The sequence below is a fragment of the Stylophora pistillata genome, chromosome 12 (genome assembly GCF_964205215.1).
Source record: "Stylophora pistillata chromosome 12, jaStyPist1.2, whole genome shotgun sequence".
Classification (NCBI taxonomy): Eukaryota; Metazoa; Cnidaria; class Anthozoa; order Scleractinia; family Pocilloporidae; genus Stylophora; species Stylophora pistillata.
This window is the reverse complement of record NC_142530.1, coordinates 19,820,175-19,840,519: the sequence shown is the minus strand read 5'-3', so window position 1 is coordinate 19,840,519 and position 20,345 is coordinate 19,820,175. Positions and strand designations below refer to the sequence as shown.

Sequence of the window (20,345 nt, the reverse complement as noted above, 5' to 3'; positions counted from 1 at the left end):
GACCCATTAATAGTCTCGCACAGTAGACTCAACGTGTGTTAAAGCAAAGCGTTTAATCAAAAGTCTCTCTCATTCATCTTACAACGGGTGTGTAAAACTCTCTCGAAAAGGTGGGGCCCTACTGTTTTATAAGGGGATATCACGTAAGAGAACGTCTAATCGGATCTCCCATTGGTCGTTACTAAGTGATAATCAATTAAAGTTCGTTCAAGGTTACCTAAGTCAATGATGTTAATTAAGAAACTAAACATCTGTTCTTCTCAAATTACGAAGTCTGCGACACAATACGGTAGCTTAAAACTGATAGATCGCCTGTTGTCTTGAGCTTTTACAAAGCACTGAAACTACTGAACTGGAACTTTGATCCAAATTGATAAGCGGAATTTTGGAAAACTGCATGTTTATTTTGTTCAAACTCTGTTGCACTGTGTAAAGTAGCGTCACCTAAGAAAAAAGGATTCAACATATGTCTTCGATTGTAACTGCTGTGTTTAAAGCCACTATTGGCTTACTCGTAACAAAAGGCAGAGATGAGCTCGCGGAAAAACTCAAAGATGGCGATGTAACAGACCAGAAATTCCACTCCTTGATCGTCCGTGAAATCGACGACATCAAGTCAAAGTTGGACGCTTTATCAAGGAAAGATTTAGAAACAAGTATCAGCTTTTTCGAGGAAGGAATGGCGTTGTTGTTTGAAGTGTTTAAGATTGCAAAGGCTAGAAACGAGTGTGGTGCGGCAACAGCAGAGGCGACCTGTGATGAAGCATTGTCTCTTATTAAAGGAATTAGAAGGTTGGAGCTTACTGGCCTGGATGAATCAGCTACGAGAAAGCTTTCCACTGCAAAGGAGAGATTTAAAGATGCTCGAAAAGAAGCAACGAGGGCCTTCAAAAACGAAGGCCTTAAAATATCTGACCGCATTCTGGCCATGAAGTATCGAGTTATGGCGACCATATTAGAGACAGTAGACAATCCTGCTGTCGCCGTGTCGCCATGCAGAGTGTGTGTAAAGGAATTAAACTGTCTGCCTGCAGTACAAAATAGCTTTGATATTCAGCTCAAGAAAGGTATCCAGGCAGTAAGAGGTTTTTTCAGTCAAGAGGAAAGAAGAGAAATTATCTTCAGTGTCTGTCACGTGAATCGTGTCATCTACGATGTCACGCGAACGATTGGTGAAGACGCACACTTTTTGAGCTGGCCTCCTCCTATTGATACTGGAGAAAACAAAATCAATCCATTGTACGACTCAAGAATAACTAAAGTACTGCTTAAACATGGCATGGAGCACTGTTGTGTTCCACTATTGTTATTGGGTCAGAAGGACGAAGGGGAGCACAAGCTGAAGACGCCGACGGGCATCGCTACAAACTCCGGCGGAGAATTCATTGTATCGGAATGGGGGGATGGTTGTGTGAAGGTGTTTGACAGCAGCGGCAAGTTTGTTAAACATTTCAGTCTCCCTAACGATGATGTAAATACAGTTATATTGTGAAGATGTCGCCACAGACACGAACGACAACATCTTTGTACTGATCGGGCCGAGGATCGGGCAACGGACTTGGTGGATTTATAAACTTACGAAAACCGGTGACCCGTATCACCGGTTTCGTCTGAGGAGAGAGGACTGGCGCGGGTACACAGGACTGTCAGTGACTGACACGGGAGAAGTACTGACAGTAGCAATGAAGGTGGAGGAGTATGACTTGGAGGTGGAGGAGTATGACACTAATGGAGAGTTTGTTCGCAGTTTTGGCGAAGGAATATTGAAATATGAAGAGGATGTCACTGTCGCCAATGATGGCCGTGTTATGGTAGTGGACTGGAGAGGTGTTCACATATTCAGTGAACACGGTGACCATCTTAAAAAATTTAAACTGCAAAGAAATGACAGTTTCAACACAAGGATTACATTTCACCGAACAGGTGAACATGTCGTCATCGCTGGTGCTAGAATAGGGAAAGAACTCCTGCAGGTTGAGATATACAGCAAAGATGGTGAGTTTGTGCGTAGTGTAGAAATCCAAATTGATGGGATATATTTCGTAAGCGGGATTACAGTGACTACTGAGGGACGCATTGCTGTTGCTGTAGATACTAAACTAGGTAGGAAGGTATTAGTTTTTTAAACTGCTGTTTTGATGTTTTCCTGTTAACAGACCCCCTCACCCATTCAATGTTTGCTAAAAGTTCATGGAATCACGATACACCATCTCTTTTTTTTGGGGGGGGGGGGGGAAAGAGACGAATGTGAATAGGTAAACTTAACAAGGGCAAAAGAGATAAAACTGAAGTAATATGGAGTTGAAAAGATCAATTTTTCAACAATTTTGTTGCTGCTTGTAGGTTCATTGATTGGTTTTATAAAAGTATTTAAATGCTTTCTTTTGTTATTATATAGTTTTCTTGAACATGATGGTATGGTAAGATTGAATCCACAAAAGTGAAGGAGAACACTAAAAACCAAAGTTATATTCTTGTGATTGAAGGAAGTACATAGATATTGAAAAAGTATTTGATCAATGTCCTGTGCATTGTCAGCTATATATATAGAGCCTTTTATACTTTTATCTCAAGATAAATTTCTTCATAAACATTTCAACCTTCTTCATAGTTTTTTTTAAGATACAACTGTAAGGTTAAATAAAAACAACAACAGCCTATTACTGGCTAAAACTCCAGTCACTGCACTGATACAAAAATCACAGTAAAGACTTTTATCTCAAAATCTCTTCTGAAACTGTTGATAAACTTTTAGACAAACTTTTCTGAAACAAAAATAGTATTTGAACTGCTTTCAATTCAACTTTAAGAAATATAACAACTTTTGTTTCATACATTTTAACCAATTAAAATAACGATTCATAATTGATTAAGTATTTTATTCTTCAGAATTTGCATTTGATTTTTCAATATTGCTACTAAAAAGACCTTTTCAGGGATGCATTCATGTGTGTGTGTAGGAATGAATGTAGGAAAGCATCCCTAGATTAGACCACAATGGCCTTCTTTAACTTCTTTAAATACTTAGCAGTCTTGCAGTCAATGACAATCAACTCTGATGGGTGAATGGCAATTTATGTACATTTATTAAGCATTTTAGAGTGTTCTTGAAGGTTACAAACTAACTCTTTTCTATATTTTATGGGCCTTTGCAACACATAGTAGAAATTTCCAGAGCATTGCATGAAATTGCCCTGGTATCCAGTTAGCACAACTAATTAGCCTTCTAGAAATTTCCAAAAACTCCTTATCTGTAGCAACCCTCCATAATTACATCAGTAAGGAGGTCATCCTCACAGTTGAAGAAGCCTAAAAAAGTCAGGATTTTACAGAGTACAAACCTGTGCCTCTATATATTTGTTGGCCACTCAAACAGATGAGCTATGAATTCGCATGTGATAAGCTAGGAAATTTTCAGTGGGATCTTTGCTTCTTACACAGGGAATGTGTTGGCAGCAAATGAAATTAATCATGTTTTGAACAGGTTATGATTGCAACTGATGGAATGCTTCTTGTCCTGCTCAGTTGAGCAATCAACTAGGAACACTCCCAGAGGCACGGGTTCACTTGATTACAGGTTTAATTGACCACTCCCTTGATGGGGGTTTTCAGGGCCAATATAAACAAATTGTAAATAAACATAACAACTAAACATGGGGTTTAAAGATCTCCACTGGCCAGAGGCAAACCAGTTGGATATGCCTCCCTAGGTCATAATTTTTTTAGCGGAGTGTAATTTCCTATACTGTACTATACCCTTAATAAATCTGAAACAACTGTGTAAGACATGTCCCATAGATGATTAATCACTTTTGCCTTAGTTCTATTTTCAAGTCAAATTTAAAAAAAAGTGAGATCAACTCACTCTGTAGTCTTACCATGGGTTCCCAAAGGTTACAGGAAAGTTATCATATTGAAAACCTCAAACATTTTTGGAATTACAGGTAGTTTTTCTTATTATTGGTTGCAAAACCATTTTTGAGTTGTATTGCTCAATATTATAAATTTCAAACTTATGCCAATGTGCTTTTGTATCTGTAGAAGCTAGCTATTCAAGTAGGATTAAAAACAATATTTTCCATTGACTATGATAACATTTAATTACAATCAACTGCAGTGAGGTTTAGTTGCTTTTTCAGTTATCATTGTACAGAAGCAAAACCAAGTACTTAAATAAAGATTGTTCAGTGTTGTCGATTATCAAATGCTGTTTGTTTTATTTCTTGCTGATTTAAATAATTACTTTGTGATCAATATTGATATGTAATTTTGTCTTTTGTGAAGAATGATGTTGGGAAGGAAAGTGTCTCCAAGTTGAAACTGATCTTGACTTTCAATTCATAATTTGCTCTTCACCTTATCCTCTGAATTTTATCTGGTTGACTGGTTATCAACTTGGAAAAGAAAAGCAACTAAAGTTGACTTTTCTAAACAATTGTGCCTGCCTTCCTAAACAAAAACCTATTTGTTTTGTGACAAAGCCAAAGCAGGGAAATAATCTCAGTCCCCACAAGCTAGGGGTTTTAAACCCCTAGAATTTCCAATTCTGATTTGACCATCAGAATGATGCTCTACCACTGAGAACATGATATGTGTAGAGAACTTGGCCGAAATTAAGGTCATTTGTGTCAAGTAAATAAAAACTTGTCATTTGTTTTGTCACCACGCCAAAACTGGGATATAATCTTTGAGTCCCCACAAGCTAGGGGTTTGACCCCTAAAACTTCTGATTTCACTATCGGATTCTCTACGATTGAATTACAATGTAGGTTGGATTTTGAGTGCAATTTGGTGTTAATAAACGCAAGTAAGTTCTTCAAAGACAACAGAATTGCACAGGCCCGTAAAGCAAGATGAGTGCTATTTGTAAAAATTAGCAAGTGCTTATTTTCACCAAATTACATGTAGGAAATCATCTTGTTACTTGTTGATAACTCACAAAAAAAAGCATCACACAAAGTCAAGAGTGACAAACTCATTGCAAATTATCTTTCGTTAGAATGTTAGGACAAATATTACATGCAAACATCACTCGTGTCATTTGCTGGTCAACTTGTAGTTAATCCATTACTTCACTTATGAATTCCAGGTTAAATTTGACTTCAAAACCGATATTGCACTCATTGCTTCGCAATCCATGTGATATTGGTTTTCGTATGGAATTGAATGCAGAATTCCCTCATCAAGTAATGAATTTTCCTATAATACCCATAATAAATCTGAAACAATCGTTTTAAGAAATGTCGCATACCGGTAAGTGCATGATTAATTGCTTTTGCCCTTAAGTTCTATTTTAAGTCAAATTAAAAAAGCATGAGATCAACTCACTTTGTAGCCTAGCTACCATGGATACTTAAAAGGTTATAGCAAAGTTTTTAAATTGAAAATCCTAAACATTTTTGGAACTACAGGTAGTTTTTTGCGTTATTCAGTTGGTTGCAACATTATTCAGTTGGTTGCAATTTTTAAGTTGTAAAATTGTTCTTATATTATAAATTTCAAGCTTATGCCAATTAATGCACTTTAGTATCTTTAGAAGCTGGCTATTAAAGTTAGATAAAAATGAATATTTTCCATTGACTATGATAAAATTTGATTGCAATCAACCACTTAGGTTTAGTTACTTTTTTAATTATCAGTGTAGAAGCAAAACAAAGCCCTTAAATTAAAGATTGTTAAATGTGGATGATTATCAAATGCTGATTGTTTTGTTTCTTCCTGATTTAAATCATTTGCTCCATGATTGACTGATTGATATGTAATTTTGTCTTTGGTGAAGAACGATGTTGGGAATGAAAGTGTCTCCAAATTGAACACTGATTTTTACTTTCAATTCATAATTTGCTCTTCACCTTATATATCCACAGCAGTTTTATGGTTGACTGATTATCAACTTGAAAGAAAATAAAAAACTAAAGGTGACTTTTCTTAACAACTGCACTCACCGTCCTAAATAAAAACTTGTTATTTGTTTCGTCACAAGGGAAAAGTGAGGAAATATACTCAGTCCCTACAAGCTAGGGGTTTAACCCCAAGACTTCTGATTTCACCATCAAATGCTCTTCCACTGAAAACTTTGAATTGCAATGTATAGGTTTGATTTTGAGTGCAGTTTGGTGTTGATAAGTATAAGTTAGTTTTTTAAAGACAGCAAAATTGCATAAGCCTATAAAGCAAGTGCAATTTGTAAAAATTAACAATTATGGTTATTTTCACCAATGGCACAAGAAATCATGTTGTAGCTTACATGAAAAAATTAAGCAGCACAGAAAGTCAAGACAGAGAAAATTTTAACAGCTAGTGCATACACTTTGTAATTTTTGTCATAACTGTGCACTTGTGTCACACAAAAATGCAGCAGTTTTTAGCCAATGGGTGCATTTAATCTTTTGATCTGTATTATGATTTTTAATGTCATCAATACATTGCAAATGATCTTTCTTCTTTGGACTGTTTGGACAAATATTACACACATAGATCACTCATTTCATTTGTTGGTCAACTTGTACTAAGCCATTAAAATAATTTGCATCAAGTGGTGACACTAGTACACTGCCACAGGTTTGAGTGTATCTTGAATTTTTTTATGTTTTTTATATTCGTCAAATTAAAGAAGAACTGCATGGACCGACATTCTTTAATAAACAACAGTCTCCTTGGTGGAGTTCATAATTCATAATTTTCTCTTCACCTCATCCTCTGAAGTTTTCTGGTTGACTGGTTATCAACATGGAAAAGAAAAACAACTAAAGTTGACTTTTCTAAACAATTGTGCCTCCCTTCCTAAATAAAAACTTATTTGTTTTGTCACAAGGCCAAAGCAGGGAAGTAATCTCAGTCCCCATAAGCTATAGGGGTTTAACCCCTGGAACTTCTGATTCACCATCAGAATGATGCTCTACCACTGAGAAGAAAAATGTGTTGGCAACTTGGCAACTTGGTCATTTGTGACAAGTAAATAAAAACTTGTCATTTGTTTAAATGTCACCAGGCCAAAACTGGGATATAATCTTAGTCCCCACAAGCTAGGGGTTTGACCCCTGAAACTTCTGATTTCACTATCAGATTCTCTATGATTGAATTAATTACAATGTATAGGTTTGATTTTGAGTGCAATTTGGTGTTAATAAACACAAGTAAGTTTTTCAAAGACAACAGAATTGCGCAAGCCTATAAAGCAAGATTAGTGCTATTTGTAAAATTTAGCAAGTGGTTATTTTCACCAAATTACACAAGAAATCATCTTGTTACTTGTTAGTAACTCGCAAATAAAAGCATCACACAAAGTCAAGAGAGACAAACATATGACAAATTATCTTTCGTTGGAATGTTAGGAGAAATATTACGTGCAAACATCACTCGTGTCATTTGCTGGTCAACTTGTATTTAATCCATTACTTCACTTATGATTTCCAGGTTAAATTGCATTTGAAAACCGATATGGCACTCATTGCTTCACGATTCATGTGATATCAGTTTTCGTATGCAATTTAATGGGGAATTCCCATGTCAAGTAATGAATTTTCTTATAAATACCCTTAATAACTTTGAAACAATTGTTTTAAGAAATGTCGCATAAGTGCATGATTTATTGATTTTGCCTTTAGGTTAGTTCTATTTTAAGTCAAATTAAAAAAGCATGACATCAACTCACTCTGTAGCATGTATTCTTAAAAGGTTATAAGAAAGTTTTCTTATTGAAAATCCTAAACATTTTTGGAACTACAGGTAGCTTTTCTCGTTATTCAGTTGGTTGCAACACCACTTTTAAGTTGTATTGTTCTTATATTATAAATTTCAAGCTTTAATGCCAATGCACTTTTGTATCTTTAGAAGCTAGCTATTAAAGTTAGATAAAAATAAATATTTTCCATTGACTATATGATAACATTTGATTGCAATCAACCAGTTAGGTTTAGTTACTTTTTCAATTATCAGTGTAGAAGCAAAGCTAAGCAATTCGAATGAAGATTTTTAAATGTGCATGATTATCAAATGCTGATTGTTTTGTTTCTTCCTGATTTAAATAATTTGCTCCGTGATTGACTGTTTGATACGTAATTTTGTCTTTGGTGAAGATCGAACGATGTTAGGAATGAAAGTGTCTCCAAATTGAAAATTGATTTTTACTTTCAATTCATAATTTGCTCTTCACCTTACCTCTGCAGTTTTATGGTTGACTGATTATCAACTTGAAAAAAAACTAAAGGTGACTTTTCTTAACAACTGCACTCACCGTCCTAAATAAAAACTTGTTATTTGTTTTGTCACAAGGGAAAAGTGAGGAAATATACTCAGTCCCTACAAGCTAGGGGTTTACCCCAAGACCTCTGATTTCACCATCAAATGCTCTACCACTGAAAACTTTGAATTACAATGTATAGGTTTGATTTTGAGTGCAATTTGGTATTGATAAGCATAAGTTAGTTTTTTAAAGACGGCAAAATTGCACAAGCCCATAAAGCAAGTGCAATTTGTAAAAATTAACAAATGCTTATTTTCACCAAGTGGCACAGGAAATCATGTTGTAGCTTACAGGAAAAAAGCATCACAGAAAGTCAAAACAGAGAAAATTTTAACATTGCATACACTTTGTAATTTAATGTGTCATATTTGTGCACTTGTGTCACACAAAAAATGCAGCAGTTTTTAGCCAATCAGTGCATTTTATCTTTTCATCTGTATTATGATTTTTAATGTCATCATTACATTGCAAATGATGTTTCTTCTTTGGACTGTTTGGACAAAAATTACACACAGATCACTCATGTCATTTGTTAGTCAACTTGTACTAATTAAGCCATTAATTTGCATCAAGTGGTGACACACTGCCATTCCTCAAGAGCCACTGCTGCAATACAGGTTTGACTGTATCTTGCATTCTTTTATGTTTTTTATATTCATGAAATTAAAAAAGAACTGAACCTACTTTCTGTAATAAACAATAGTCTCCTTATTATATTTATTTTAAATTTATTCACTTTCTTATTTCTAAAAATCAGAAGAGTTCACATGAAAGTTTGATACAAATCAATGTTTTCTCCTACTCTGATTAAAATAAATTCAACTCCCTGCAAATACCCTGTGGAGGTGATAATTTGCCCAAGCAAATAAAGGCAACTTTCAATATTCTTTCTATGACAAGGATTCCATGCCTTCCAATTTGCACTGAGCTTAACATTTGAGGAAGGATTGAAAGAAACAATATTTCATAGTAAAACTGACACAATTGCCATTAATAATAAAGAAACTTGGGGATTTTGCTCAACAAGAAATGAGAACCAGCATTCAGTTGGTTTGTGGAAAAAAATGCCTCTAGAATGTACATGATATTGTGCCTTACTTTTGGTTCACGATTGAGGTGTGTAGTCAGCTTGCAGAACAAGTGTTATTTTGGTGAGTAAGTGCCTGGCATTTTCTTAGTGAAAAATATACTGCTGTCTTCGACTCTTGCAGGAGTGGAAGGCTTGGGAGAGAAAGAAATTTGTATTAAGGGGGTGAGCAATGGTCACAGCGAAGGAGAGGGATGGGGATGGGGCAATAGAAATTTCTTGTGACCTCCCCCTACCATACAATGTAGCTGTAAGTGAACGAAATGGTTGTTCACTTGCCCCAATAAGGCATCTGTGCAGTAGGTTTAGTGAGTAGCATGTCTGATGTTGCATTGAAAAGCAAACATTCGAAAGAAAAAGTAATGAGCAATAAAGTGTCAGTTGTGGGATGTTGGTTGATTAAATAGTAAATTCTCAGAGCTTGAATCCAAAGAAATACAAGACAGATAGTGCTGACAAAATATAGTGAAATATATTGATCTCTGTCTTTCTTCATATGACGCGGGCCTTGCTCCTTGAGGTTTAGGTATTTTTTGTATTGAAGCGTAAAATGTGCAAACAAATATTGAAATAAACATATTGCGTAGGTGTGATTTTGTTTGAATTTTGGCTGTGCTTTTTCTTCCTGAACAAATGTTAGTTATTTTCTTTCATTTGGGAACAGTTTTATGATAGTGATTGATGATAATAGAAATGTACAAGCGACAGAAGACGGTCCAAACAAAGAAAACAGAAACGACTCTCTGAGTTTGTTGTGCTTCAATTACACAGTTGGCTTTGTTTCCCGGCTTTCGAGTAAACAAGTCATTCTTATCCTTAATAAAGCGAAATCTCTTGCAATACACTAAGTCCTTTATTAACCAAGCTTGTTCGTTCAAGATGGCTGGATATTAGCCTCGTTCTATTTTTGCATTTTTTATTGACTTCGACTTCGTCTCGGTCCATAAAAATGCAAAAAGCAATAACTAGTCCAATGTCCAGCCGTGATCTTGACCTCACGCTTGGTTAATAACGCAAGCCATATATATTGCATCAATCAACGAGAAAAGTCGATGGAAATTATGCATGTCGCTTCTTTTATGTAGTTTCATTGACTTCATCCAAGTTAAGAATTGAAGTCAATCGTTTACATTTCCTTAGAACATGTGTTCACGACCTCATCATAATGAGTTTCGCTGCCTCCGCGATGAAGCAAGGATTGCGTCTTTCTCAGAACTGCTGTCACGTGTGTTGTCGTTTTGAGTCATCTGTGGGAGGTCGGGGAATCCCCGCATGAAGGGTAACGCATGAGAAGTTCTGCTGGCGGTTTTCTGAGGCGGACGATGAAGGACAAATACTATTCAGTGGCAGCATGGAGTAAAGTGCTAGTGAGATCATTTTGGGGCATAAACGCATCCGTAAAAGCCATGTTTTAACCGGCATGCTGTCAAGGATTCCATACCGTAGACTTGGTTCGAACCTCTTCTCCTGAGGCAAGGTGGTGTGGAAAAATGGTAGGTTTTACGTGTGCGTGTTATTTATTTGTTTTCGATGCTTTCGATGTTTTTTACTTAGGAGTGACAAGCATCCCATATCTCCTTACAATATCCCCCCCTGAATTATACATTAAGGTGACGAGAATAAAGAAAATGATCACCAACTAATGAAGCTCTTGATTGCTAAACAAGAAGAATTCGGATATGGATAGAGAAGTAAGGAAGTAAGTAGTGAGTAAGTAAAAGTTTTTTACACAGGGTAGCTCATTCAGCTCCAAGCCTGGTCTCCATAGGGGCCCTGTATCTTAAAAAAAATTGATCAACACTTGCAATTTTCATAAACTATCACATTCAGAAGGAACCTGATAAAAATACAACAATAGAATAAAGAAAATTAAGAGCGAAACAATACAATGCATAATCACTTTTAAGGGTGGAAAAGGACTACATTTATTATCTAACTGCACTCCGTAAAAACCAACGTCATAGACGAGTACAAATGTCACGCGGTATTTATTCTCCAGACAACTGGTAAGAAAGGTTTTCTCGCGTCGCGCAAGCGAAGAATTGAATTGAAGTTACAAAAAGAAAAAATGGCGGACAATTTGAATCATATTTCTGACGACGAAGAGTCGGAATGGCTGGCAAAGAGTCATATTTCTGACGACGAAGAGTCGGAATGGCTGGCGAAGAGTCGGAATGGCTGGCGAAGAGTCGGAATGGCTGGCGAAGAGTCGGAATGGCTGGCTCAGCCAAGTTTATTAGATGAATCGAACGAAGAAAAACAGCTAGACGACTTGGAAATCTCTTCATTTATCGAAGAAAATAGAAACAGTAACACGACAACGCGCCAATTCCTTTCCGCTTCGCATACTTCTGTCACGCACTCCTCGTAAACAAACATCCGCGAAATTCGCCCGCAGTGAAATAACAATTTGGCGTGTTTGATAATAGGTGGTTTGCAACCAGTCTCTAGAGACACAGGTAACAATGGTGAAAGGAACCTATGCTGGTGGACGAACAAAAGAAGCTAATGAGATATCCATTATGGCGGCCATGACCTAACGTGCAAACCACCTATAAAAATCTTATTATACGTTTTGTTGTGTAGTATCGCTGAGTATTCTTACTCGTTATTTGTATTTATACGGCACAATTCGTAAAAATACTCAGCGATGCTACGCAACAAAACGTCCAATAAGATACAGCATTTCTCCTTATAATATCAATGCAATATGAAGCAGACAAGTGCTGAGAATAAAGTAAAATATCAATAGGGGTTTATTTGTTGATCCAATATCAAATTCTCTAAACTAATATCATAAGAAGTGTATGGCAGACAGTAAGGAGAATTTCTTATGAGATCTTGAGAGTGAAAGGGTTGAACTGTGACGTAGTTTCGGTAGCGACTTTTGTTTGGTATGAAGGAAAAAAAAAAAAAACAAGAGTTTAACATTAATAATAATAATAATAAGTAAGATCTTTTGACAGGGAGCCCACGTCACAAAGTGTGGTTTTCAGTGAGGCCCTGCATAAATCTAACGTAAGGATAACAGAAAATATAAATATGGTTATCAAGAAAAGGATAAAAGGGCATAATCAATAGAAGAGACTACATGTTTTTAACAAGACGTCTAAAAACTGAAAAATCGGAAATGTTCCTAATGCCGTCTGGGAGAGCGTTCCAGTCATCTACTGCATGACAAACAAACCGATGCTGACCCCATGTACGCTTTGATTGTGGTTTGATTGTGAATGTCATTTGGTTTTCTGATGAGTAACTCGTTTAACTGGCAGCTGTAAATGTAACAATAAAAGCACAGATCGAAGTAAAAACTGTTTCCAACTCAGTACTGAATGACGCTCGAGAATTTTGTTCATACTTTTATTATATTTGCCGGCTCCATTTTGCTCTGAATCCTGTGTTGCATTTCACGGGAGATAAAGCCACCATGGGAACGTTTAAGAATGGAAGGTAAGCTAAGCTGTCTATTTGTATTGTTTCTATACTCTCGTTAGTACCATGCTGTACAATTTCCGCCGCGTAACAGATCCCGTAGGGCTTAATATAGAGCGCAGCTTTGAGGCATTTCCGCAATTCTTTAATGAATGCTGTAGAAAAGGTACGCGTAAGTGTCAAGAGGGGCACAAAAATTGTTCTCAGTACATTATCCACCAAGACAAGCGTTATCACCCAGAGGGTGATGAAACTCTAAGTTTTCTTAAATGATTAAAGGGAAAATATGTGGAAGCTAGTTCGGCCTTTGTATGATTACCCTCCAACGTCCAAGTGTTATTTCAGACAAAATAATGGTATTTTACATTTTTAAAGAGTAGGGTCAATGCTGACTGACTTGTACCAAAGTTTAAATTGAGAGCAATGACGGCCAATCCTTTTTTTAGATTAAGTTTTGCAGGTTCTTGGTTAGTAGAGGCAATTAAAAAAAAGCGAGCGAAAATGCGTCACTTTTTCTCTTGTTTCCCACAAAGAAACAAACTGAGAGCCTGGAATAGCTAGGACATTTAGCAACTTTTATTATTCGATACCGTTTGGACAATTTTTTTTGGGCTTTTCTAGTTTTTCATTGAAATCCATTTAATTCTCGTCCTTCTCTTTTTATCCCTAGGGTTATGCAAGGTGTAGCGTGGCTTTTATCCGTTGTTATAGGGATTAACATGTTTTTTTTGTCGCAGAGTACGTGGTGAGTTGTGATTTGACCCATCTCTACGATGTTAATCAGTTTACCTTTACGACTTGCGTAATAATCTTAACTTCCAGGCAAACGTAAGAGAAGTCCGCTTATTGCGAATTATTTGCACTAAATGACATTGTTTTTTCCTACACTGTTTTAAAAATTGGCGAAAAATTATATCAAATAGCAAGCCAACTTTGAAATTTGTAAGCTAGAAGCCCTGTTCCTGCTGGAAGATCAGTCGGGCTTCGTTTTGAAAAACATGAGAGTTTAAATATGATATTTGTTTTAGATCTTTGCTCGTGGAATGTCTGTCGCTCTAATGCTTCTCTGCTGTCATTTTCTTTGTTGTCTTTCAGTCCGAAATACCATGTAATACGGGATACTATTTTCTAGTTGGATTGTACCTTCTTTTCTACGGCACTTTTCTTTCGTTATTGGTAAGTATCCTGTGCTTGGATTTCTATACCCAGGTTTTAAACTAAGGTTCAGTTTTCAATTTCTTATTTATCTTCATCATTGATTTTAGTCTCCTTCACCACTTTTGTCTGTTCTTTTCACGTGACGCGCACTCTACCCCACCGGCATGTGCTTCAATTTGAACATTCCTTTCTTTCAGTGTAGCCAATCAGAGCGCGGCTCATATTTTTTGAGCCAGTCGCGCCAAGACTACTTATCCAATCACAGCTCGTATTTTATCGGGTACCATAATTTCCTGCCGATGGTGGGGGAGAGTGTATATTGCGTGACGAGACCAAATAACGGCTGCGAAAACTTGATCAATTTGAGTCACCCATCGTCTGCAGTTTGGCCTTTCAACCACACTTATCCGGTAAAAACAATTACCAATATTTTATGGGCCATCTAATAAATACCAGTCTCCGTTGGGAAGATTTAATGGTATACCTACTCAACCACGCCCTCTGAAAAAGAGATCTCTCCCACTGTCCATCTCTCAGTTTGAACGGATGACGTAGTGTAGTGGGAACGTCATATATGACGAATCCCCGTTTTCAATTTCATGTGGATGAGGGGAAAGAATTCAAATGTACAACAGCAGAATTATTTTTTTCCTTTTACGTTAGGAGAAAGGAAAGTTTAATAAGAATGCGAATGGACAGGGCCTGAAAAAGTATTTATAATAATAAAGGCTTTGTGATCTATTATTTTAGGTTTATTTTGCACTTGGGCTCACCTTGGATTTCATCAAGGTATGAAATCGTGTTTGATATTCCATTAACTAGAAAGTTACCTATTTTTTTAAAGAACTACTGAAATATAATTCTGGTATTAAACGATAGTCACTTTTTTTGTTCATAAGCTATTAATACAGGCCTTAAATAACTGGGATTACTTCTCTGAGAATTTGAGCCAGTACGTTCTACTGGCTAGCAGCACGGTGTAAATTGTGGTACCTTTACAAGCTTTTGATAAGAACAACAGACGAACTGCTCCTGTTCATGTGCCATTTCGTTTGTTTTGAGCATTAAAGAAAAGAGGTTATACCCATGTAAGACACCTCGACTTATTGGCGAGTGTGGTTAGTTCTTCTGAAAGGTAACCTGGTTATAATAACCTGAGAACATACGCCGATCGTTGCGCCGAGCCATCACAGCGTTGGCAGATGCGCTGAAATTTCACTGGTTTGTTCCTCCTCCTTTCCCCTCCCTCAACTCCCCTCATTACCTAAAGGATACCCTGACTTCAACATGCGCGATTTGTAAAAGAACGACGATTTTTAACAGAGAATAAGTAGTGAAAAGAGTACCCTTCAAATTTTAATTTGTTTTTATTCTGGTTTTGGCAGGTTTTGAAAAGACCTGATGCGATTCAATACAGTATTCAAGAAGACGATAATACTATTTCCAATGGCATCTCACACTGACGTTGTTCCGAGTTTATTTGGCTGGGAGGGGGGGGGGGGGGGGACGAAGCGCGTAACTCAATCAGAAGGCGTTGTCATGCATTGTTATTTAATGTTATTTCACTATGAAGCCAGGCAATATTTTAAGATTAAAAGTAAGAGAGAGATTTTAAAGACCATGTTGGGTAGTTCAATAATAATTGGTATTAACAGCTTTGAGAAAAACAAGGAAAAAACACATACTTAATCGAATAGTAAATGAGATATTTTTTTAACCAAGTAACAAGAAGGACAAACTTACCCACAAATGTTGCCTTGATTTTGAATTAATCCTTCTTCCAGTCCTTGATCATGAAGGCTACCGTGAGAAAATGCATTCTTAGCCGTTAAGACAAAGTGCAATATAGTTTTTTTTTTAATAAATTCTAATGTATACTGAATAAAGTTTATTCACGAAAGAGCTCAAAATGTTCAAACAGCAATACGTTTAGGCTTCTTCTTTGGGACCCCATCCGAGAGTGGAGAGTGTTGGGGTGCACAAGTTCGGCCATGGAAAAATTTTCAATTCATGTTTAGGTCAGTGGATGGGTGAATGCAAAATATACAGACATTAAAAGGGTGCGAGAGAGCTGGTTTTCATCCTTCAATTGAACGTTTGCATTCTCATTTATCATTCCGCCGTGGAAAGGACTTCATGCAAGGGACACAAGTTTGGTCCCGGAGAAATGTTTACAAAACGTTTACACTTGTAACTCTCTCGAAAGGACACTTGTATCGGAGGAGTTTGTTACTGGAACCTAATCTCTTACCCAGACCTTCCACGGCCAAGCGGTTGCACAGTTCAGTTACAGTTACCGGTATAACCTGGGTACTAGATCAGGGGATACCTTCATTCGCAAAATTTTTGTCACTTTTATTCAGGGGAAAAGGAAACATTCTGGGTCCGAAATCCCGCTTTTAATTTCCGGACACCTTAACCAATCAACATGTCACTGACGATTGAGTGAGCACTTTCCTACTCCTTGTCGAGGATTTTAACATGGATGAGACGCCAAAGCGATTGGGTCTCCTGACCAGTCGCACTCTCCACTAAGTTCGGCTTCTAAATGAAAACATGCCCATTTGGTGTTGTTTAAATACGCTGAGGTTTTTATTTTTGAAAGCTCTTGATTATAAGCTGAACCCACTCTTTGGCTAAAAGTTCGTCTAACTCTCGCTTTAATTTAGGTAAAAATCGCTCGGCTTATAGCTGAATAAATATGGTAAATCGACCTGATGTACTTGTGAGAGTGGAGTGCTTAATAAAAAATAAGTTTGGTTTTGGACACATTAGCTAAGTGCTTGGAATAATGCGTCCAGCGTATTCCAAGGTCATTAATTTAGAGTCAGACGAACACCAACCAATCTCTATTTGCCTGGGTCCTGAAAATGTCTCCTTTAGGAAGTTTTACTGGTCTTAAAAACTTTTCACAACAATCAGAGTCAATGAGCTGCATCAGAGCTGTTTAGGTAATAAATTTATAATCAAAGTAAAGCACCAATAATTTTCCTCGAACAGTTCTCCGTAGCACGGAGTCACATCACATACATAGACCCCTTCTCAATCCTGTTAAGACTACGTTTACACTAGAGGAAATTGTTCCGGATTCGTGATGAATCCTAAACGTTTTAGTGCCGGATTGATTTTGCCGTTTACGCGAAAGTGGACGAATCCGAAATAAAAACTCCCCGGTTTGGTCGAGTCTCCGGAGATTTTGAATCCGGAATTTAAAGTGGAAACTTTGAATCCGATAACTTTTGAATCTAGAAAGTTTTGTCGTGTAAGCCCTTTTTTTCTCGAATCCGGATATTATTTCCGCCTGCAATCTTTTGAGTTTGGGGTGAAACCAAAATGGAGGATCTGGTGCTAACATTGCTGGCGGTCTCCGCTTGCCTAATCTTTTTGCAGGTTCAGGCGAAAATTTTATCATGTGTACCGCAGTATTTCTGAGGAAACGCAAATTATTATTGCAAGGAAGTTTAACGTCAGCCACACTTAATCGCCGACGACGTAGATCACTTGGCATCTGTCCAACTCAAATTTGCCTCAGTGGCATCTGGATCTACTCTAGCCTTTTTTCGGGGAGGCATTTTCACTTTGTCAATCGAACGACGAAACAACACTAGGCTTGGTAAGCATTCCATTTCGAATGTTCCCATATTTGTCGTTGATTGAAAACGGTCAGGAATCTGAATATCCTTTCAGCGTAAACGCCTACGAATCCGAATACTCCAAAATTGATGAATCCGGAAACATTTACGAATCCGGAAAACTCTCCTCTAGTGTAAACATAGTCTAAAATAAGCCATGCGCACTTTTGGTTTTTATTTTTTATTTTTATTCCTTTCCACCCTTTGAAGTGATTAACATTGAACTTCTCCTTACAATCATACTCCTGAATCAAACATTAAGGTGACGAGAATAAAAGAAAAGGTTCCCAACCTGATGAAGCTCTAACTACTAAGTGTACTCGAAGATGAAGACTCTTTCATTGAGGTTCGCAAAATCATCTCTAAGCTAAATTAAAATGTCAAGTAGTAGTAGAAGTAAGGGGAAGGGAAGAGAGAGAAACAAACAAACAAGCAAAATATTATCTATTAAATCACATTCTTCTCTTACTTTTCTTTTTATTTTACTAACATTGATAGTAATAAGCTAACGATCGACTGTAGCTATTGACGGACTGGCCCGCCTAGATTAGCATAGCTATATGCGGGCCAGTCCAACTTGAAATGTATGTTTTTATGTAGTAACAACAATCATAAATAAATGATGATGATGATGATGATGAGCTCTTGATTGTTGAACCAAATTCTTCTTGTAAGCACCTGAGGAAATATATGGAAAACGGTATGGGGAATACCCACACTGATGTTAGGGTGTTGAAAGTTCAGTTGCAGCTAACTTGCAAAGATCGTTGCTTTACTTTATTCTATTTTTTTTTTCTGTTGATAACAAAGAGAAACCCAGCCTCGAATAGGAAATAACGTTTCACTTCAATAATAATACGCTTGAAGAAAGAAGTAATTAAAAGTCACAGAGTATTTAATTTCACTTTCCCGAAATTAAAAAAAAAAACATTACGATCTCAACGGTCCCAAGTGGATACCTAACGAGAAAAAAAGAATATTCTTCAGCCATGATGCATCGTATAGAGGTTATTACAAGGCCGGTTGGGGATACGAATTTAACTTCGAGTGCTGTATCTCTCACGAGTTCGCTTCGCTCATTGGTAAGAGATACTTTCAGTGCGAGGAGATAAAATTTGTATCCCCAAGTGGCCATGTAATGTCTTGTTTATTTTATAGATACCGATGAAATTTCCACATAAAACAACTTTTCTTTTTATTTATTATCAAAATAGCAAAATAGTGCAATTTGAGTAGTCACCTGTCGAAAATGCTTCTCACAAAAATGCTATGAAACTCGGATACAAAGTTATAAAGGAGAAATAAACACAATAATACTTAAATTTTCTGTTCCAAAAGTTCAACATTCTAATGAAGAAGAGAAAAAATCTGTAATAAGTCTCTTCTAATTGGCTTATCATGTTAGTAACTATGGCGACACCAATATCCTCATACGTGATAGATAAAAATAGTATCTTCACTGCGCGCGATGAAGATATGAGTTTTTAGTAAAAAAAAATCCTGGTATTTCACCAGTATCTATATAATGAATAAAGTTTAATTGTAAGCATTTGATTTTGATGCACGAAAACAAACTTTTCCAATTTCTCAGAGTGTTCCTGCCGAAATGGGATTAGCGGTGAAAACTCAGTAGAAGAAATGGTTCATGATATGGACGTTTTAAACAACTTGCTGCTCGTGAGGAAAAAAATAGCCGTGTTATTTTAAAAATAAGCCAAAACTCATTGTGCTGTGGGATGACACGACAAACAATTAAGCGGCTTCCTTGATATAACAAAAGGCTGAGTGAAACAATGACGAGCTATAGGTGGTTTCCAACCAATCCCTAGAGACACAGGTAACTGTGGTGCCGTGACGGTGGAGCGTATTACAAGACGATTTGATTTTCAGTTTTCAACTGAGTTGATAATGTGAATTGAACATCGTAAATAGTTTCTTAACTCTTCACGATGGGTGACGAGGGCTAACGCTCTTCTGAAAGTTAGCCGTCTGTCAGAGCGAAGAAACTATGTACGGTGCCATTTACGTCATCAGCTTAGTCGATGAAACCCAATTAATAATAATCTCATTGAAATGTGTGAAAGCGATCCTCGCAGTAATAAATCCTACTTATGTAGTAATGGAAATATGACCTGAAAAAAATTCAGGCCTCTACAGGATTTGAACCCATGACCTTTGTCTGGTGAAAATTCTTGAAATATTGCTCATCGTTAACGTTTTCCTCTTTCTCTTTGTTGTAGTCTCGAGAAGTAGACAGGAAAAATCCCAAAGCAGTGAAAAAAGCAAATATGTATTATTTCATTGAATCAGGTAATAAATTCCCCTAATTGGATGGTTTATATTATTGATTTATATTTTCAACCACGGAGTAAGAGACATCAACATTCCACCATCATTTCATTTTTTAGTGATGGAATACATCTTACGGCATTGTCTGAGAATCGTATCGAGGCGTGCACGAAAGATGAATACCATGTCAGTATCCTTAGTAACAGCTGTCATCTCAACCAATCACACGCAAGACTGAAAACAATCGTGACTTTTGCAGCCGCGTTTTCCCGCGCTTTTAACAGTTTTAACACTAGTTCTCTTTCGTTGATTATGACTTTAGCCTTTGCACTGGGTTTTCTTTTTAGAAAAGGTCTCTAGTTTTGCTTATGATAAGTTTCTAAGGTGATAGAAGTGTTCTACACCAACGAGATCACCGCAGGACTAAAAAACTTCTCAATCAATCAAATTGCCTTAGTTTTGGTTTTTGAGGCTGTATATATATACAAGCTCACAATTCCAG

At 36.8% G+C, this 20,345-nt stretch overlaps 1 pseudogene across 1 annotated transcript; it reads left to right on the top strand.

The window, feature by feature from the left end:
* Window positions 1–300: 300 nt before the first annotated feature.
* On the top strand, window positions 301–15,834 carry LOC148719166 (uncharacterized; annotated as a pseudogene). The gene is made up of 5 exons (XR_015994317.1): window positions 301–1,995; window positions 10,473–13,509; window positions 13,860–13,940; window positions 14,673–14,711; window positions 15,308–15,834. The product of XR_015994317.1 is annotated as an uncharacterized LOC148719166 (transcript).
* The last annotated feature ends 4,511 nt before the right edge of the window (window positions 15,835–20,345 follow it).